Here is a 23239-nt window from a genome sequence, read left to right as displayed (position 1 = left end):
TGTAGCCTTCTAGGCTCCTCTGTCCATGGAATTCTCCAGACAAGAATACTGGAGTGAGTTGTCATTTCCTTCCCCCGGGAATCTTCCTGACCCAGGGATCAAACCCATGTCTTCTGCATTGGCAGGCAGATTCTTTACCACTGACCCACCAGGGAAGCCATCAAATTAATTTTAGAAATGCATGAATGCATGCATGTTTGTAACTGTCTTTTGAGATGACTCAGTGAAGATTCAGTCAAATATTTATTTTTTTGAGGATAGATTTTTTTTGTTAATATAACCTTTCCTCTGATTCTAAAAGTAGTAAAAGTTTTTCATAAAAATATTAAAAACTGATAACCTTCTATATAGTGGGAAAGAATCTTTGGAACTCAAAGATACCCACACTAAAACATGTAATAATTAAAATGTCAAAAGTTAAAGACAGGGAGAGAATATTAAAAGCAACAAGATAAAAACAATTTGTTACATCTAAGGGAATAAAATCATTAGTCAGTTTTTCAGTAGAAGTTCTACAAGTGAGAAAGGACGGGCACATTGTATTCAAAGTACTGAGAGAATAAACAACCAGAGGATGGAGGATCATGAATTTTGGGAAAAGTGAATGTTTCCATTGTAAGGGGGAAATAAGGAGTGTCAAGTGCGTCAGTGAGATCCAGCAATGTAAGAACAGAAAAGTACAGGGTTCATCAATACAATGGTTCTATTTTGTGAGTCTACGTTGAGAAAGGGAGCACTGGGCAGAGAAACTAGGTGAGATGACTGGCAGAGGGGGACTGGGTGGGAGAGGCACACGTGGAAGCCATGGGTGGAGAAACCTTTTCCAAAAGGCTTGGATTTGAAAGGATAAGAAAAGGAAAAAAACACCAGAGAAGGTCAACATAGGGTTTGTGTGTGTGTGTGTGTGTGTGTGTGTGTGTGTGTGTGTGTTGGCTGAGCTTCCTCAGCCTGTTTAAAGAGGAAAGAATCTATAGACTGGAAACAGGTGAGGAAGTTATAAAGAGGGGTGAAAACAATTGATGAATGGAGATATTTGAGGACCAGGAGCAATATCAGATTTATCTCAGAGACAAGGAAAGATACCTCTCCTGCTTGATAGGAGGAAAAAAGCCAAGTTGGCTGGATATTTTGAATTGAGGAAGGAAATAACATTTGAGTGATGTCAATGAACCCATGACCCTTGGGTTAGAGTTATAGTTAGTCTTGATTAAGGAGGGAGGTGGAACATAGGAGCTTGAAGTGAATGGAGTGTTTTGAAAGCATCATACTGGGGAACAGGGGAAAAAACTGTCTAGGAACACATAGGATTGTTGGATAGAGCTGAAAATGCAGTTATCCTGGGAACTGAATTTGTAGTGACACAAATCTATGAAAAATGAGCCAGCTAAACATACTGTGAGGGCTGGAACCTCACTGTCTTATTCACCGTTTTATCTTACAAATCTGCAGAGAATCTGGCAGACAGTAGGTTCACGAAAATATTTTGTTATTTTCTCTGAAGATACTCAATATCCTGTTATAGGAGATGAGACAGAAGAATATTGGCATGACCTAGATTTTATTTTTCCCCTTGTTAAATCTACTGTTTTATATTATTAGGTGCACTAGAATGTATTAATATTTCTAAATGTGGGTATAGAAACCAATATATTTGGAATCTCTGTTTGATCCCTCTGGTACATACACACAATGGAATATTACTCAGCTATAAAAAAACAAAACTGGGTCATTTGTAGAGATGTGGATGGACCTAGAGTCTGTCATACAGAGTGCTGTAAGCCAGGAAAAAAGATATTGTATGTTAACACACATATGTGGAATCTAGAAAAATAGTACAGATCAACCTATTTCAAGGGTAGGAGTAGAGGGAAGTGGCAAACCGCTCCGGTATTCTTTTTTTTTTTTTTTTTTTTACATTTTATTTCACCTTTTTCTTTTAAAATGTGCTATAGGAACATTTAAGATGATATATGTTGATCTTTGACAAGCATTATATTTCTATTGGACAGTGCTATTCTTTTTTTTTTTTTCTCTAATTTTATTTTATTTTTAAACTTTACATAATTGTATTAGTTTTGCCAAATATCAAAATGAATCCGCCACAGGTATACATGTGTTCCCCATCCCGAACCCTCCTCCCTCCTCCCTCCCCATACCATCCCTCTGGGCCGTCCCAGTGCACCAGCCCCAAGCATCTAGCATCATGCATCGAACCTGGACTGGCAACTCGTTTCCTACATGATATTTTACATGTTTCATTGCCATTCTCCCAAATCTTCCTACCCTCTCCCTAGAGAATTCCATGGATAGAGGAGGCTGGAGGGCTGCAGTCCATGAGGTTGCAAAGAGTTGGACACGACTGAGGGACTGACAAGAGGAGAGACCGAGACATAGAGAGGGGCGTGTGGACACTGGGCGAGTAGGAGGGAGCATCGGGAGGCAAGGTCTGACGCACCCACACCACCACGTGTCCAGTAGATGGCCAGTGGGAAGCTGCTGTATGGCACAGGCAGCTTAGCTCGGTGCTCTGTGCTGACCCGGGGGGTGGAATGGAGGTCCAAGAGGGAGGGGATGTGTGTATATGTGTAACTGATCCACTTTCTTGTACAGCAGAAACTAACACAGCATTGTAAAGTAACTATACCCACACACCCACCCCCCAAAAAAAGAATAAAAAACTTCCTTTCTGAATCAGATTTTGGACAATGACAGTGGACATGGGGAGGGGGCAGGCAAGGATTAAGTGAAGAGACCGTTAGCAGAATCTAAAGGTTTCAACTTGACATTATGGTCAGGTCACTAATTCTAGGGAGTGGGCTCATGTGAAATGGACCCAAAGTTACATTCCCAATTGTAAGGTTGAATTTTGGAAGAGGGAGCTTGAAAAACATGAAAAGGATTCTGTAAAATCTAAGTATTAATACAATTCCAGGATGAGTGCTATCAGTTCAGGGCAGGATAGAAGTCTTCTGAGCCTCAAGTAATAGGTGTGGTCCAGATGGCACTTCAGATATCAGGAACTGAGATATGGACAATAGTCCAGTTTTGGAGGGATTGGAGCATAAATCAAGCACACTAATAAGTTTGGGGCACCTAGGAATTTGGATTCTTTTATTCATTCATTTGTGTGACAAACATTTTTGAAAAACCTGTGAGGCACTGTGAAAGGCAAGGGAGACAGTAAGACTACAACCCAGAGATGGAAGGACTGGAGTGTAAAGCTTATAGAAGTGGTTCAGCAGCAAAAATGTTCTAGATTTATCTACTGTCTGATGTGGGTCATCCTACAGGTAGGATTTATGTTTGTCAGCTTAGTTGCTGAGATATAGTGCCAAGCAAGGCAGTAGAGAGTCATTTCTTTTCAATTGCCTTAGAGGATGGTGGTTTAAGGTGGACAAAGGAAACAGCTTTCTTCAAGAGCCTTGGCTCTGTGGACCCAAACAACAAAGCACGTAATGGTTAAATCTCAGATTAAACAACATTTTAACCTGCTAAGAAGGAAATTATTGTTATCATTTCCTTATTTTTTATTAATGAAAGACTTTTTAATTGTATGATATTTTACAGTTTTCAGACATTTCACACACATGACTTCATACAGTCACATAATAACCCTTTTTCAAAATCTCCTACCCTACGTTATCCCTCCCAGTTCTCTTACCCCTCTAGTAACCACTAGTTGGTTCTCTATGAGTCTACTTTGTTTTATTCACTAGTTTGCTGTTTTATTTTTAATTCCATATATTAGTGATATGATACTGTATTTGTCTTTTTCTGAATTATTTTGTTTAGCATTATGCCCTCCAAGTCCATCCATGTTGCTGCAAATGGCAACATTTCACCCTTGTTTTATGGCTGAACAGTGTCCCATTGTACACATGCACCACATCTTCTTCATCCATTCCTCTGTTGACAGCACCTAGGTTGTTTCCACACCTTGAAAACTATAAATAAAGCTGCTATGAACATTGAGGTGCATGTATTTTCAAATTAGTGTTTTTGGATTTTTTTTATATATGTCCAGGAATGCAATTGCTGGGTCATATGGTAGTTCTGAGGAAACAGTGGAAACAGTGTCAGACTTTATTTTTTTGGGCTCCAAAATCACTGCAGATGGTGACTACAGCCATGAAATTAAAAGACGCTTACTCCCTTGGAAGGAAAGTTATGACCAACCTAGATAGCATATTGAAAAGCAGAGACATTACTTTGCCAACAAAGGTCCATCTAGTCAAGGCTATGGTTTTTCCTGTGGTCATGTATGGATGTGAGAGTTGGACTGTGAAGAAAGCTGAGTGCTGAAGAATTGATGCTTTTGAACTGTGGTGTTGGAGAAGACTCTTGAGAGTCCCTTGGACTGCAAGGAGATCCAACCAGTCCATTCTGAAGATCAGCCCTGGGATTTCTTTGGAAGGAATGATGCTAAAGCTGAAACTCCAGTACTTTGGCCACCTCATACGAAGAGCTGACTGATTGGAAAAGACTCTGATGGTGGGAGGGATTGGGGGCAAGAGGAGAAGGGGACGACAGAGGATGAGATGGCTGGATGGCATCACTGACTCGATGGACGTGAGTCTGAGTGAACTCCTGGAGTTGGTGATGGACAGGGAGGCCTGGCGTGCTGTGATTCATGGGGTCGCAAAGAGTTGGACACGACTGAGTGACTGAACTGAACTGATGGTAGTTCTATTTTTAGTGTTTTGAGGAACTTCCATACCATTTTCCATAGAGTACACACCAATTTACATACCCACAAATGGTGTAGGAGGGTCTCAGAAGGAAATTGTTTTTAGAAAAGACTTAAGTCCCTCTAAGAGGCCAGAGCAGACTTCCACATAGTTGACTGCCAACACCTTGCCATTCCATGGGAAAAGAAAGATCTTCCTCAACCTTGTCTGCCAAATGTTATTTACAAATTTCTTTATGATGGTCAGAACCCCACATGACTCCTTGTTAGTCAAGCTGGGAACATATGGGACTCAGGTATGAATCAGATAATTAAAAACTTTATAATTTTGATCAGTAAGGAGAGGGTAGGTGCTTTAAAAGACTGAATGTTGATGAGAGAGAGAGGGAGTTTTATTAATGAATAACTAATATAGCAAAAGGGGAAGAATATAAAATACCACCAAACCAGTTTTGATTGTTTTAAAAACACTACCTTCCAAGGGAGATGGAATAAAAATTCTTGAGTGCATCCCTGACATCTTATGTCCTTTGAAATGCTAACTGTACTTTTACATTATACCAATGGTGTTCTTGCTCATAGATTCCAAATTCCCTGGATAACCTGCTAAAAATTTATTTTGTTGCACATAAAGCCCCACAAAGTTATTGATTTCTACAATGTTTATAAGGTGAAACTCAATTCAGTGAATAAATTAATAAAAGAATAAATGATAAGTGAACTGAAACATAATAAATTAATAAAACCTCAACATACTATTCCTTCTAATATGTTCAGGAGGGAGTGTTTTGGCTGCTAAATGGATTTCAGTTAAGTGAATTAAAAAACAAAATAAAATTTAAAGTTCTCTATTATTCATTAAAATAATTTAGGACCTTGTTAATCTTTTTTAGATCACTCAGCCCCATAAGTGCCTATTGTCAAAAGCTGATAAAATGTGAGGAATCGCTTGTCATACATTGGAGTCAACTGAAGGCAGTAACACTCTTAGAATGTTAAGGTCAAGTCTACAGGGCATAAAGCAAGTGCCTTTTAAGCTTGAAAACTCTCAGAAAGTGTTGGAGGAGTTATTTTTATGTTTTGCAAGAGTCACTCTTTAAAATTTGTTATTCTTTAAAAAAATAAAAATGAAATGGAAGAAGCTTCTCAATTTTAAACAATTCAATTTAAAGTGAGATACATCAATGGGTCATCCTGGAAGATTTTATGAGTTAAAACTTAGTTGCTAAAAACAGATGATCCAGAAATCCTACTCCTTGGTACGTATCTGGAGACAACTCTAATTGCAAAAATACAGGCACCACAATATTCACTGAAGCACTGTTTGCAATAGCCAAGACATGGAGTTAAAAAGTGTTCTAGTTTCATTCTTTTACAAGTGGTTGACCAGTTTTCCCAGCACCACTTATTAAAGAGATTGTCTTTTCTCCATTGTATATTCTTGCCCCCTTTGTCAAAGATAAGGTGTCCATAGGTGTGTGGATTTATCTCTTGGCTTTCTATTTTGTTCCATTGATCTATATTTCTGTCTTTGTGCCAGTACCATACTGTTTTGATGACTGTGGCTTTGTAGTAAAGCCTGAAGTCAGGCAGGTTGATTCCTCCAGTTCCATTCTTCTTTCTCAAGATTGCTTTGGCTATTTGAGGTTTTTTGTATTTCCATACAAATTGTGAAATTATTTGTTCTAGCTCTGTGAAAAATACCGTTGGTAGCTTGATAGGGATTGCACTGAATCTATAGATTGCTTTGGGTAGTATACTCATTTTCACTATATTGATTCTTCCAATCCATGAACATAGTATATATCTCCATCTATTAGTGTCATCTTTGATTTCTTTCACCAGTGTTTTATAGTTTTCTATATATAGGTCTTTAGTTTCCTTAGGTAGATATATTCCTAAGTATTTCATTCTTTTCTTTGCAATGGTGAGTGGAATTGTTTCCTTAATTTCTCTTTATATTTTCTAATTATTAGTGTATAGTAATGCAAGGGATTTCTGTGTGTTGATTTTATATCCTGCAACTTTAATTTATCAGAGAAATGCAAATCAAAACCACAATGAGGTACCATTTCACTCCAGTCAGAATGGCTGCTATCCAAAAGTCTACAAGCAATAAATGCTGGAGAGGGTGTGGAGAAAAGGGAACCCTCTTACACTGTTGGTGGGAATGCAAACTAGTACAGCCACTATGGAGAACAGGGTGGAGATTCCTTAAAAAACTGGAAACAGAACTGCCTTATGACCCAACAATCCCACTGCTGGGCATACACACTGAGGAAACCAGAATTGAAAGAGACACGTGTACCCCAATGTTTATCCCTGCACTGTTTATAATAGCCAGGACATGGAAGCAACCTAGATGTCCATCAGCAGATGAATGGATAAGAAAGCTGTGGTACATATACACAATGGAGTATTACTCAGCCATTTAAAAGAATACATTTGAATCAGTTCTAATGAGGTGGATGAAACTGGAGCCTATTATACAGAATGAAGTAAGCCAGAAGGAAAAACACCAATACAGTATACTAACGCATATATATGGAATTTAGAAAGATGATAACAATAACCCTGTGTATGAGACAGCAAAAGTGATGCTGATGTATGGAACAGTCTTATGGACTCTGTGGGAGAGGGAGAGGGTGGGAAGATTTGGGAGAATGGCATTGAAACATGTAAAATATCATGTATGAAACGAGATGCCAGTCCAGGTTCAATGCACGATACTGGATGCTTGGGGCTTGTGCACTGGGACGACCCAGAGGGATGGTATGGGGAGGGAGGAGGGAGGAGGGTTCGGGATGGGGAGCACATGTATACCTGTGATGGATTCATTTTGATATTTGGCAAAACTAATACAATTATGTAAAGTTTAAAAATAAAATAAAATTTAAAAAAAAAAAGAAGAAGACATTGGAAAAGGGCAAAGGGGGAACAATAAATTAGTTTGGGATTAACAAATACACACTCAGTTCAGTTCAATTCAGTCAATCAGTTGTGTCCAACTCTTTGTGATCCCATGGACTGCAGCACACCAGGCCTCCCTGTCCATCACCAACTCTCGGAGCTTACTCAAACTCACGTCCGTCAAGTCGGTGATGCCATCCAACCTTCTCATCATCTGTCATCCCCTTATTCTTCCACCTTCAATCTTTCCCAGCATCAGGGTCTTTTCATATGAGTCAGTTCTTCACAACAGGTGGCCATAGTAGTGGAGTTTCAGCCTCAGCATCAGTCCTTCCAATGAACACTCAGGTCTGATTTCCTTTAGGATGGACTAGTTGGATCTCCTTGCAGTCCAAGGGACTCTCAAGAGTCTTCTCCAACACCACAGTTCAAAAGCATCAATTCTTTGGTGCTCAGCTTTCTTTAGAGTCCAACTCTACACCTGTACATGACTACTGGAAAAACCATAGCTTTGACTAGATGGACCTTTGTTGGCAAAGTAATGTCTCTGATTTTTAATATCCTGTCTAGGTGGGTCATAACTTTTCTTCCAAGGAGCAAGCCTCTTTGAATTTCATGGCTGCAGTCACCATCTGCAATAATTTTAGAGCCCCCCAAAATAAAGTCTGTCACTGTTTCCACTGTCACTGTTATATATAAAATAGATAACCAACAACGTCCCATAGTATAGCACAGGTAACTATTCTCAATATCTTATAATAATCTATATGGGAAAAGAATCTGAAAAAGAATATATATATATATATATATATATATATATATATATATATACACACACCCATATGTGTGTATGTGTGTGTGTATGTGTGTGTGTGTATATATATATATATATATATATATATATATATATATATATATAACTATGTCACTTTGGTAATGTCTAACAGGAACACAATGTTGTAAGTCAACTATAATTCCACAAAAATTAAAAAAACTCAGTGGCAACTTCCGTTTTCTTGAGCACTGTTGTCATCTCTGAGAGATAAGTTAAGTGTCCTTGAAACTATGGGAAATTTATGATATGTATTTTAAATAATTTTATAGTCAGACCTACACTTTTATGTGTACACACATGTATGGTGGAGAGAACTCTGGATGTTACATCTGTTCTTTGTGACCTTGGTTAAATCTCAGTCCCTCTAAATATGGTTCACACTATGAGGCAAAGAGTAGTGGTAAGTGACAATGATATTTCCTTCCAGACCTAATGATCTCTTGTTCTTTCAGAAGAAATGTAGAGTAAGCAAAATCATAGAGGATAAAATTTTAACACCCAGGGCAGTAAAATAGTCACGAGAAAACAAAACTAAGAGGAATGTTATTAAAATGTCTTTGGACGAGTTGATTGGAGACATTTAAAGATGGTAACTTTTTTGTCACTCAAAATAAATTAGGAACAACCATTTTTACTGTGAGATGTACAGATATCCTTAATCTTCTGCAAAGCACAGGCCATTTTACTGAGGCCCAGCTCTCCCTTAATAAGAGTGTGAAATCTAAACAGTGGGGGGAAATCCACACCTTCTTGGGTCACAGGGTCACCTAAGATGGTGCAGTGGGAATCCTAATCCTCTTTCAGGTACTTCCCTGGCCCCCATTCCATCACCATCTAGGACTTTTGCCAGATGTAGCAGGAAAGATATGCTCTTGCCCTTCAGGCAAAAACACTTAAGACCAAGTAGTCTTTAAATGGTCTGTTCACCTGCCACTTAGAGATAACCTACTAGGAAAAAAATGCAGTCACACACACACACACACACACACACACACACATGGCTAAACTAGAGGATATATAATGAGAAAGGCAGAGTCTTAGAGACATTAGTCAATCCATGGATCAAACCATGTCTGAACTCCTGGATTTTCAGTTATGTGACCTAATAAATTCCCTTTTCTGCATTAGCTAGATTGAATTGTTTTCTGGCATTTGCTCCTCAAAGAGCTATTATTAAAAAAGAAAATAGCACAGAATACCAGCCAATTGGGTTTCCTGGGTGGCTCAAATGATAAAGAATCTGCCTGTAATGCCAGATACCTGGTTTTGATCCCTGGGTTGGGAAGATCCCTTGGAGAAGAGAACAGCTACCCACTCCAGCATTCTGGCCTGGAGAATTCCATGGACAGAGGAGTCTGTTGGGCTACAGTCCATGGGGTCACAAAGAGTCAGACACAACTGAGCGACTTTCAGTTTAACCAACCATTTATTTATCAACATTAATTACTACGTTTCTTCCATTCTAAGACACCAGTGATTGCAATACATATAATTTATTTAATAATAATTAAGGGGAGAATAAAAGGTTTTGTATTAAACATTTGTCTCTATTTTAAGATTAGTCCATATTTCAAATGCAAACTATACCTCATAATGGGGAGAAGGAAATGGCAACCCACTCGAGTATTCTTGCCTGGAGAATCCCAGGGACAGAGGAGCCTGGTGGGCTGCTATGTATGGTGTCACACAGAGTCAAACACGACAGAAGCAACTTAGTAGCAGCAGCAGCAGCATACCTCAGAATGAGGAAATATGGAAATTTAAACACATTTTTCTTAATTATAATAGTTAAAATTATTTTTTTGATTAAATGAGAGGTTTGAAGGGAGATTTGGACAATAGGGAGGAAAAGCAGAGAAGAAATTTGAAACAGGAACTCCTTTGTATGGAGTGAGATCTTATGGAAGGATACTGGAGTGAAGGACTTGTGTGTGTGTTTCCTTAATTCTATTGGGATGTAGTATTTACAATGTTGTGTTAGTGTCAGGTGTCAGTAAAGTGATTCGGTTAAATGTAAACATTCCACTGTTGGATTCTTTTCCCATATAGATTATCACAGAATGTTGAGTGAAGGACTTTAGACAATTATAAAGCATAGTGATGACTTTGGGGGGGTAGTATCCTATACTTGGATGCAAGAGGTAAGCTAAGAGTAAGGTAACAAGTAATGCAGTACACTGCCTAGGGAACAGAATGCCAGTGGTCAGCGCTCATCTGTGGTTCCTGCCCTCCCTGGGCTCACAGGCAAGGAGGCCAGACTGGAGGCCTGTGCTGCCTTTATGCTGAGTGTTCTCCAGGGAGCCCCACTGAAAGACCCAAATCATCCCATGTTGGCCCTCATGACATAGGTCTCTTCACCAATCTCTGCAAAATCTACTACCTGGCCTCTGTTTACAGCCTTGATCATCCTTGGGGATCTATGAGTTGTCTAACAGGCTTTCTTGGTTCTCTTATAAAGTGTATAGATGAGGGTAAGTTTGGCTCATTCATTTTAGTATCCTACAAAACTGACTGAGTCTTATTATAGCTTTATTTACTGAATGCATGACACCTACACTTGATAAGATATTTATTAAAAACTTCCCTTTTGTAACTATGTGTAGTGATACAAGTTAACTAGACTTACTGTGTTGATCATTTCATAATATATACAAATATTGAACCACTATGCTGTACACCTGAAAGTAATAGTGTTATATGTCCAAAAAGACCTCCCCAACTATATCTAACATATCTAAATGCATTTAAAATGACATTGCTTAGTGATGTCTATAAGGCTATTATTATCTATTTGCATTTTTAATTGAAGTAGAGTTGATTTACAGTGTTTCATTAATTTCTGTTACACAGCAAAGTAATTGTTATATATATGTATATATGCATACATTCTTTTTAATATTCTTTCCAATTGTAGTTCATCATGGAATATTGAATATAGTTCTCTGTGCTATAGAGTAAGACTGTGTTCTTTAACCATTCTATACATAATCACCCCGATCTCCCACTCTGTCCTTCCCCCTTCCATCCTGGCAACCCCTGGCCTGTTCTCTACGTATGATTCTGTTTCTGTTTCATAGACAGGTTCATCAGTGTCATACTTTAGATTCCACATGTAAGTGATATCATGTGGTATTTGTAACAAAACTGCTAATGACTCTTAAATATGTTTCTACTTGATAAACCTTCATAACTCAGAATGACTAAGTTTTCTTATAACCTTTTATACTGGTCTGCTTTCTTTCATTCAATTCAGTTCAGTTCAGTCACTCAATCACGTCCGACTCTGCAACCCCATTGACCGCAGCACATCAAGCTTCCATCTCCATCACCAGCTGCCTCCTGGAGCTTGCTCAAACTCATGTCCTTTGAGTTGGTGATGCCACTCAACCATTTCATTCTCTGTTGTGCCCTTCTCCACCTGCCTTCAATCTTTCCCAGCATCAGGGACTTTTCAGATGAGTCAGTTCTTCACATCAGGTGACCAAAGTATTGGAGCTTCAGCTTCAGCATCAGTCTTTTCAATGAATATTCAGGACTGATTTCCTTTAGGATGGACTGGTTGGATCTCCTTGCTGTCCAAGAGAAGAGTCTTCTCCAACACCGCAGTTCAAAAGCATCAATTCTTTGGTGCTCAGCTTTCTTTATAATCCAACTCTCACATCCAAGCGTGACTACTGGAAAAAACATATCTTTGACTAGATGGACCTTTGTTGGCAAAGTAATGTCTGCTTTTTAATATGCTGTCTGGGTTGGTCATAACTTTTCCAAAGAGCAAGCATCTTTTAATTTCATTCATGAAATGAAAGCTTTCTTTCATTATAGAGCACTGATTTTAAAACCACTTGACAGTTTTCTTTCTCTTTTTCTTATCTTGGATGTAACAATTTCAGAGCTAAGCTTTGTGATCCACTGCAGTATATTCCCTTTTTTTTTGTTTGTTTGTTTTTTAATTTATTTTTTAAATGAAACAAAGATGAATATTTTTAATAATAAAAGGTACAATTTACAAAGAAGATAGATATCATAAACAATTAGACACTTAACGACAAAGAAACAAAGGTACATAGGGCAAAAATCAGAAGAAATGTAAGGGAAAAGAAAAAAATATAATCATAGTGAGACATATTAACATTTCTCTGAGAATATTTATCAAGTGCAAAAAAATAATGGGAACATCTTGAATGATGTCATTGAATTTAAATATATAGATTTATATTAATTTATATTAATCATATCCTACACAAATACATTTAAATTTTTGTATCTCATATGTTGTAATTAGATATCCATAGGAAATTTAGAAAAAAACTGCCAAAAAGATAAACATTACTAAATTTCAAAAAGTAGAATTCTATTTTATTTGTGATTCAGTTGAACATATACACATATATTTATTTTGAAATTATTTTCCATTGCAGGTTATTATAAGATACTGACTATAGTTCCCTGTGCTCTACAGTAAACCTTTGTTGCTTCTTGCATATCTATTTTTTTAAATTAGAAATCTAGCATTCTATTCATACTAAGTCAAACTAGTGGAATCAAGAATGTCATAAATTTTTTAGTTAGGTAAAAACTCACAAGTTTTCTAAAATATATATATTATGCATATTATTTACATAAATGTATATAAAAGCATTTCTACCATGCTTGATAGAAGTTTGAAAAAGAACATCAAAAAAAGCATGAAGAGATGGATAAATTGGAAAACATAAACTAAATGAAATGGGAGCACTGAATATGAAAAAGAAAAGGTGAAACAAACAAGAAAAATGTAAGAGATCTTCATGTAGTCCAGTTGTTTTCAAAGATGGTTTCTCATTAGAAACACATCTGGAGGTCTGGTGAAAAAAAAAAAGCAATATCTGCTCATTTGTAGCTTTCAAAAAATTCCAAGATAACTCTGATATGCCTCTGAATTTTAAAAAGTAATTTCAGGTTTCTCTATTAAATGGTAGTTTTGGTGATATAGAATTCTATTATTTTTCTGTTGACTAATCATGATATGCAGATGACACCACCCTTATGGCAGAAAGTAAAGAGGAACTAAAAAGCCTATTGATGAAAGTGAAAGAGGAGAGTGAAAAAGTTGGCTTAAAGCTCAACCTTCAGAAAACTAAGATCATGGCATCTGGTCCCATCACTTCACAGGAAATGGATGGGGAAACAGTGGAAACAGTGTCAGACTTTATTTTGGGGGGGCCCAAAATCACTGCAGATGGTGACTACAGCCATGAAATTAAAAGATGCTTACTCCTTGGAAGGAAAGTTATGACCAAGCTAGATAGCATATTGAAAACCAGAGACATTACTTTGCCAACAAAGGTCCGTCTAGTCAAGGCTATGGTTTTTCCAGTGGTCATGAATGGATATGAGAGTTGGACTGTGAAGAAAGCTGAGTGCCGAAGAATTGATGCTTTTGAACTGTGGTGTTGGAGAAGACTCTTGAAAGTCCCTTGGACTGCAAGGAGATCCAACTAGTCCATTCTAAAGGAGATCAGTCCTGGGTGTTCACTGGAAGGAATGATGCTAAAGTTGAAACTCCAATACTTTGGCTACCTCATGCGAAGAGTTGACTCACTGGAAAAGACCCTGATGCTGGGAGGGATTGGGGGCAGGAGGAGAAGGGGACGACAGAGGATGAGATGGCTGGATGGCATCACCGACTCAATGGTCATGAATTTGAGTGAACTCCAGGAGTTGGTGATGGACAGGGAGGCCTGGCATACTGTGATTCATGGGGTCGCAAAGATTTGGACACGAATGAGCAACTGAACTGAACTGAACTGAATCATGATATAATTGTATGAATTCAGTAATAGTTACATAATCACAATAAAAGATGTCTAAAGATAATTGCAGTTGCAAGCCATAATGGGAACATGATTAATCTAACAATGTAAAGCAATTACATGCATTTTGGGGGACAAGCAGAGTGATGTGGTAAGTGGAAATGCATACATGCATGTGCTCTGCCAGTCTATGTCTTTTGGTTGGTGCATTTACTCCATTTACATTTAAGGTAATTGTTGGTATGTATGATCCTATTACCATTTTCTTCATTGTTCTAGATTTATTTTCTTTAGGTAGGTCTTTTTCTTCTGTTTTCTGCCTAGAGAAGTTACTTTAGCATTTATTGTAAAGCTGGTTTGGTGGTGCTGAATTAATTTAACTTTTTCTTATCTGGAAATTTTTATATTTCTCTATCAAATCTGAAGGAGAGTCTTGCTGGGTAGAGTGTTCTTGATTGTAGGTTCTTCCCTTCCATCACTTTAAATGTATCATGCCATTCCCTTCTGACTTATAGAGTTTCTGTTGAAAAATCAGCTGATAACCTGGTAGGAGTTCCCTTGTATGTTATTTGTCATTTCCCCCTTGTTACTATTAATATTTTGTCTCTGTCTTTAATTTTTGTCAGTTTGATTACTATATGGTTTGGTGTGTTCCTCCTTGGGTTTATCCTGCCTGGGACTTTCTGTGCTTCCTAGACTTGATTGACTATTTCCTTTCCCGTATTAGGAGAGTTTTCAGCTATTATCTCTTCAGATCATTTCTCAGGTCCTTTCTCTCTTTTCTCCTGCTGGGACCCCTATAATGTGAATGTTGGTGCATTTAATGTTGCCCCAGTGGTCTCTTAGGCTGTCTTCATTTCTTTTCATTCTTTTTTCTGTATTCTGTTCTGTGGCAGTGATCTCCATCATTCTGTCCTCCAGGTCAGTTTTCCATTCTTCTGCCTCAGTTATTCTGCTATGGATTCTTTCTGGTGTATTATTCATCTCTATTTGTTTGTTCTTTAGTTCGTCTAGGTCTTTGGTAAACACTTTTTGCATCTTCTCAATCTTTGCTCCATTCTTTTTCCAAGATGCTGGATCATTTTCACTATCATTACTTGGAATTCTTTTTCTGGAAGGTTGCCTATCTCCACTTCATTTAATTGTTTTTCTGGAGCCTTGTCTTGCCTTTATATGGGACATAACTTTCTGCTTTTTAATGCTGATTAAGCTCCCCTTGTGGTTCAGCTGGTAAAGAATCTGCCTGCAATGTGGGAGACCTGGGTTTGATCCCTGGGTTGGGAAGATCCCCTGGAGAAGGGAATGGCTACCCACTCCAGTATTCTGGCCTGGAGAATTCCATGGACTATACAGTACATAGGGTCACAAAGAGTCGGACATGGCTGAGTGACTCACTTTCACTTTCTTCAACTTTCTGTAATGTTGTTTTTGTTTTAGTTGCTATGGGACTGTGGTTCTTCTTGCTTCTTTCTGTCTGCCCTCTGATGGAGGAACCTAAGAGGCTTGTGTAAGCTTCCTGATGGAAGGGATTGGTGGTGGGAAAAACTGGGTTTTGCTCTGGTGGGCAGGGCTTTGCTCAGTAAAGTTTTAGTCCAGTACCTGCTGATGGGCAGAGTTGCACTCCCCTCTGGTGATTTTCTGGCCTGAAGTGATGTAGCCCGCTGGTCTGGGGGCTGTCTGGTCAGGTTAGTGGTGACCTCCAGGAGGGTTTATGCCAAGGGGGACCTTCCCAGAATGCTGCTGCCAGTGCCGTCCCCGCAGCGAGGCCCTGCTGACCCACCCGTCCACAGGAGACCCTCCAACACCAGCAGGTCTCTTGGGTCAACATCCTGTGGGGCTACTGCTCTTTTCCTCTGAGTCTTGGTGCCTGCAAGGTTTTGTTTGACCCTCCAAGACAAGTCTCTGTTTGCCCCTGGCTTCCCAGTCCTGTGGAAATCTTGTAATCAAATCTCCCTGGCCTTCAAGGTGAGATTCCCTGGGGATTCCCGGTGCCTTTGTCAGATCCCCAGGCTGGGAAGCCTGACATGGTGTTCCAAACCTTCCCAACAGTGGGGGAACTTCTCTGTTATTATTGTTCTACAGATTGTAGTGGGTATAGGATTTGGTTTTATCATGATTGTGACCCTCCTGCTGTCTCGTTGTAGCTTTTTCTTTGTGTTTGAACGTGGGGTGTTTTCGTCTGGTGGGTTCCAGGGTCCTCCTGCTGACGGTTGTTCAACAGCCAGTTGTGGTTTTGGTACTCTGGTAGGAGATGCACACACTTCATCCTACTCCACCTTCTTAAACTGGAAACCAGTATTTTCTCTTTCATTGATTTTATTTTTCTAGATTTAACCTTCTTTCTCTGTCTCACTTTCTAGTTTTCTTCAGAAATTCCTATCTTTTACTCTTATTCAGAAATTCTCTAAAAGGTATTTCTTTAAGCTGTTTCAAATTCTTTCTGTAAATAGGTTTGTTGTAATGGGTATAGGAAATTTTACACATCCAATTGCATTTTAGAATACAACTGGGAAATTATAATAATGTACTGTACAAGTTTGGAATAAATGTTCAGTTTGTCTGTTTATCATTCATCCATCCATTGATTCATAATTCTTATTTCCTCAAAGGCATAAAGTGGATGTCAGGAAATATATGTAATGAAGATGCATAGTGTTTCTCAAGCTATATTTTGATACATTGATAGATATCATGACAAAACTGCTTTATGTTCAAATTTGTTCAAAATTTTGCTTAAATGAACTTTAGTGAATTTTCTGAAAATTCAGTACAAAGTGACCCTTGTGGATGGCATGGCGCTATAATTATGGTGCAACATTTCCCAAGCACATTTTAAAAGTAATCTGTTTTTTTCCTAATAAAGCATCTATTAACATATATAAGAACTAGTGTTCTAGGAAACCCAGTTGGAAAGATGCTTAATTAGTTAAATATAAATAAAATTAACAGCAGGAAAAGCCAAAATAGAGTAAATTATACCAGAGAGGAAAGAAAAAACCTCACCCTATTCAGCCTCATGTAATTAAGTGGTAAATCTGCTTCTGACCTTCCTAGAGGTCAAAATGAAAGAGAAACATGGTTTACTACATAATGCTCACTGTGTGGAAAGAGAAAAGAATATGTCGTTTCCTTGGAGGCTGACACACTGCTGCTGGATTATGGCAAATATGTTTCAGTTGGATCTCATGAGGTCTCTGTGTCTCTTTTTGTAGCTTTTCTAATAAACTTTGAGCAGGTGACAGGAGAAGATGCTGAGTAGGTTTTGCCCGAAGCAGTGGTCCAGCAGCCAGGCAGTTTCATCAGTTACCAGAAGGGAGGTCTGGTGAAGTTGCTTGACGAATGAGCCAGAGTCTGAATGTCAGAAAGATACACAGAAGTTGCTGGAAAATTTCGTATGACCATGTACCATCTTCCCTATGTAGGGGTCAGTTTGAAAATAAAGTAACCTAAATCAAAAACAAATATTATTATCCACCTAAATATTATCAGCCATCCATATATCCCTTCATCCTTTATTTATCCACTTATTCATCTATTTAAGGGGATGTTGTATATGTCTTTTAAAGCATCATTTACATTTTTGATAGTTAAGGTAGTCTATTTCTTCATATGCAGTTTTTACATTATCTGTGTTTCATCTATAAAGTAATCCTGAAATAAAACTGTTGACTCAGTCACTATATTGATACAGTTTTCATTTTTCTAGGATGTAGGAGTTAGACCACTTTCTCATAGACAAGGGTATTTTAAAAATGGTCACTTTATGAAACTTGTCAGCTTTCTAAATACAAGATTCACCAACCTTAATTTTTTCAGACATTGGACTTGATTGCTAGTTCAGTAGTTTATTTATGACATTTTGAAAGTTTAATTATATGCTATATTTCTCTATGCCACAAAAATAAATAATTCCTCATTTATCATTCTTTATGTATTATAGCATAGAAGCTCAAATGAAAAGTTTTGAAGTTAGAATACAATTTTAACATTAGGAGATGTTCAATTTTGATGGATCTGACCTCAGCTACACCAGCTGCTTTTTAAAAAAGATTTGTTTATTTTTATTTTTGCCTGTGCACAGACTTCTCTCTAGTTGCAGAGCGCAGGGGCTACTCTCTCATTGCGATATGAGAGCTTCTCATTGCAGTGGCCTCTCTTCTTGTGGCACAGGTTCTCTGCAAGTGGGCCTTGGCATTCTGGAGCACTGTTTCTATGCATGGGCTCATGAGTTGTGTGGGCTTAGTTGCTCCGTGGTAAGTGGGATCTTCCCGGACCAGGGATTGAACCTGGGTTCCCTGCATTGACAGGCAGATTCTTAACCACTGGACCACCAGGAAAATCCCACACCATCTGCTTTTAATAGTTGTGTGATATTAGGGAATTCCTGAATCTCTCAGAACCTCAGTTTCATTATCTCTATAATGGGAAATATTAGTACACAACTTATAAAGTTGTGCTGAGAAATACATAAGATGAACAAGCAAGTTATTGGAACCTGCACATCAGGATAACTCAATAATTTTTCAGTATTATGACGATGATAATCAGGTATTTTAATAATGAAGTACAAACTCACTGACTTCTGCAGCACTGTTTTCAAGTACTGTAAACAGAAGACATGTATAAGAGGTGTACAAATAGACCAGTCAGATGCAGCCAAGTGAGGAAAGATAAGGTCAGCTCTCCTCTTTCTACTATTAAAGAAAAGTTGATTATGTAGAATAACAGAGATAAACCTATATTCAAACAACTTATTTTCAGAGGACAGACCCAGAAGATATTGGCATTCAGCACTAACATTCTGAAGTTCAACTGTGATTTCAGTATTTATTTTATAAACGTTTGGAGTTTTTCAGAAGTTATAGTTCTGCTGTTCCTTTGTCGACTTTGAGTAAGAATATTGTGTTCTCCTAATCTTTACAGTTGTGTTTGGAATTCAACATTATTTTATGATTTACTAATTGAATTGAAGAACAGGTGGGCAGTTTTAAGGTAGCAAGTTGGAAACATTAGAAATAGAGGGAACAATGAAAGAGGGAGGAAACAGTGTCTGTTATGGCATCAGAGCATTTTTCTGTGAACGTTTATCAAGAACATGATTATCATTTAAAATAACTTTGCTCTGATACATAGAATCCAGAAATAAAGGGTATTAACTTATTTATAAAATAGAAGTAAAGCCACTGATGTAGAAAATAAACTTATTGTTATCAGAGAATAAGAAGTTGGGGGATAAACTGGGAGACTGGAATGAGCATATACACCCCGCTGTATATAAAACAGATAACTAACAAGAACCTACTGTACAGCACAGGGAACTCTGCTCAATATTCTGTAATGGACAATGGGGGAAGTAATCAAAAAAGAGTGGATATATGAAATGTGTAACTGATTGATCTGCTGTACACCCGAAACCAACACAACATTGTGAACCAACTTTGTTGTTCGGTCTCTCAGATGTGTCCCACTCTTTGCGACTCCATGGACTGCAGCACTCCAGTTTTCTCTGTCCTTTACCATCTCCTGGAGCTTGCTCAAACTCATGTCCACTGAATCAGTGATGCCATCCAACCATTTCATCCTCTGTCATCCCCTTCACCTCCTGCCTTCAATCTTTCCCAGCATCAGGGTCTTTCCTAATGAGTCAGTTCTTCACAGACCCTGACCTGCTCTAGGTTAGCCTTGATTCTGGAGTTCAGAGTATAAATTCTATAGAGCACAATGACTGACAAAAGACATTCTGGTGTATCATACATGCAATTGTTTTTTAAAGTCTGTTTACAAAATTTACAAAATCATATTTATTATCATTCAGTTCAGTCACTCAGTCCTGTCCGACTCTTTGCAACCCCATGAATTGCAGCACGCCAGGCCTCCCTGTCCATTACCAACTCCTGGAATTCACTCCTGGAATTCGCTCATGTCCATTGAGTCAGTGATGCCATCCAGCCATCTCATCCTCTGTCGTCCCTTTCTCCTCCTGCCCCCAAGCCCTCCCAGCATCAGAGTCTTTTCAAATGCGTCAACACTTCACATGAAGTGGCCAAAGTATTGGAATTTCAGCTTTAGCATCAGTCCTTCCAATGAACACCCATGACTGATCTCCTTTTGAATGGACTGGTTGGATCTCCTTGCAGTCCAAGGGACTCTCAAGAGTCTTCTCCAACACCACAGTTCAAAAGCATCAATTCTTTGACACTCAGCTTTCCTCACAGTCCAACTCTCACATCCATACATGACCACTGGAAAAACCATAGCCTTGACTAGATGGACCTTTGTTGGCAAAGTAATGTCTCTGCTTTTGAATATGCTATCTAGTTTGGTCATAATTTTCCTTCCAAGGAGTAAGCCTTTTTTAATTTCATGGCTGCAATCACAATCTGCAGTGATTTTGGAGCCCCCAAAAATAAAGTCTGACACTGTTTCCACTGTTTCCCCATCTATTTACCATGAAGTGATGGGACCAGATGCCATGATCTTCGTTTTCTGAATGTTGAGCTTTAAGCCAACCTTTTCACTCTCCTCTTTGCTTTCATCAAGAGGCTTTTTAGTTCCTCTTCACTTTCTGCCATAAGGGTGGTGTCATCTACATATCTGAGGTTATTGATATTTCTCCCAGCAATCTTGATTCCAGCTTGTGCTTCTTCCAGCCCAGCGTTTCTCATGATGTACTCTGCATATAAGTTAAATAAGCAGGGTGACAGTATACAGCCTTGACATACTCCTTTTCTTATTTGGAACCAGTCTGTTGTTTCATGTCCAGTTATAACTGTTGCTTCCTGGCCTACATGTAGGTTTCTCAAGAGGCAGGTCAGGTGGTCTTGTATTCCCATCTCTTTCAGAATTTTTCACAGTTTATTGTGATCCACACAGTCAAAGGCTTTGGTATTGTCAATAAAGCAGAAATAGATGTTTTTCTGGAATTCTCTTGCTTTTTCCATGATCCAGCAATTTGATCTCTGGTTCCTCTGCCTTTTCTAAAACCAGCTTGAACATCTGGAAGTTCACAGTTCACGTATTGCTGAAGCCTGGCTTGGAGAATTTTGAGCATTACTTTACTAGCGTGTGAGACGAGTGCAATTGTGTGGTAGTTTGAGCATTCTTTGCCATTGCCTTTCTTTGGGATTAGAATGAAAACTGACCTCTTCCAGTCCTGTAGCCACTGATGAGTTTTCCAAAGTTGCTGGCATGTTGAGTGCAGTACTTTCACAGCATCATCTTTCAGGATTTGTAATAGCTCAATTGGAATTCTATCACCTCCACTAGATTTGTTTGTAGTGATGCTTTCTAAGGCCCACTTGACTTCACATTCCAGGATGTCTGGCTCTAGGTGAGAGATCACACCATCATGATTATCTTGGTCATGAAGATCTTTTTTGTACAGTTCTTCTGTGTATTCTTGCCATCTCTTCTTAATATCTTCTGCTTCTGTTAGGTCCATACCATTTCTGTCCTTTATCAAGCCCATCTTTGCATGAAATGTTCCTTTGGTATGTCTAATTTTCTTGAAGATCTCTCTAGTCTCTCCCATTCTGTTGTTTTCCTCTATTTCTTTGCATTGATCACTGAGGAAGGCTTTCTTATCTCCCCTTGCTATTCTTTGGAACTCTGCATTCAGATGCTTATATCTTTCCTTTTCTCCTTTGCTTTTTGCTTCTCTTCTTTTCACAGCTATTTGTAAGGCCTCGCCAGACAGCCATTTTGCTTTTTTGCATTTCTTTTCCATGGGGATGGTCTTGATCCCTGTCTCCTGTACAATGTCAAGAACCTCCATCCATTATCATTAGAAGAGTCTTTATAAAATTTTACCGAAGTATAGTTGCTTTACAATGTTGTATTAGTTTCTGCTGTACAGAAAAGTGAATCAATTAAACATATTAATATATCCTCTCTTTTTTGGATTTCCTTTCCATTTAGGTCACCACAGACTACTGAGCAGATATCAATACCAATTTCCAATCCATTTCACCCTCTCTTACCCTCTTGGTATCCATGTTTGTTGTCTACTGCTGCCATCTCTATTTCTGCTTTGCAAATCATTTCATCTGTATTTTTTTCTAGATTCCAAAGATAAGCAATCTCATATTACATTTGCTTTTCTCTTTCTGACTTACCTCACTCTGTATGACTGTCTAGGTCTATCCATGTCTCTACAAATGACCCAATTTCATTTCTTTTATGGCTGAATATATTCCATTGTATATATGTATCACTTCTTCTTTATCCATTCCTTTGTTAATGGACCTTTAGCTTATTCTATGTCCTCGCTATTGTAAATAGCGCTGCAGTGAACATTGGAATGCAGATATCTTTTTGAATTATGATTTTTTCCTGAGGTAGTGCCCAGGAGTGGGATTGCTGTGTCATCTGGTAGCTATATTTTCAGTTTCTTAAGGAGCCTCCCTGATATATTCCATAGCAGCTGCAACCAATTTACATTCCCACCAGTATTGAAGGATTCCCTTTACAAAACACCCTCTCCAGGATTATTATTTGTAGATTTTGTGATGATGGCCATTCAATACATGATATTGAATGATATCTCATTGTAGTTTTGGTTTGCATTTCTCTAATAATCAGTCATGTTGAGCATCTTCACATGGACTTCTTGGCCATCTGTTACATGTGATTGTTTTTGTACCAGAGTCAGCCCCATCTATGCCAAGTGCACTTCAGCATCTCAGAAAGGGATACTATGCTACAATTTCTAGTTACTTCAAAATTTTTGAAATGTCTTACAAAATAATTATAACTCTCATCAGTTGATATAGCTACTTATTGATAATTTATTAATTAAAAGCCTAGTAAAAATTTTGAAAAAATTCAACAAAGTGACAGAAACCCCACCAATTCTATATAAAAACATGGCAGTAATTATACTGATTATGAGTAACATTGTGCTTATGTGTTCACAACAGGGCATTTCACAGCTACTTTTTTGTTTTGTAGTATTTTGTTAAAAGTAATAATTAATTAATCCTTATTTAGTGTTAACATTTCATTAAGAGCAGGGGT

This window comes from Bos grunniens, chromosome 27 (genome assembly GCF_055505025.1).
Source record: "Bos grunniens cultivar Pamir isolate PY7600 chromosome 27, Bosgru_T2T1.0, whole genome shotgun sequence".
In the NCBI taxonomy this organism is placed as follows: domain Eukaryota; kingdom Metazoa; phylum Chordata; class Mammalia; order Artiodactyla; family Bovidae; genus Bos; species Bos grunniens.
Note: the sequence above shows the minus strand (reverse complement) of the source record.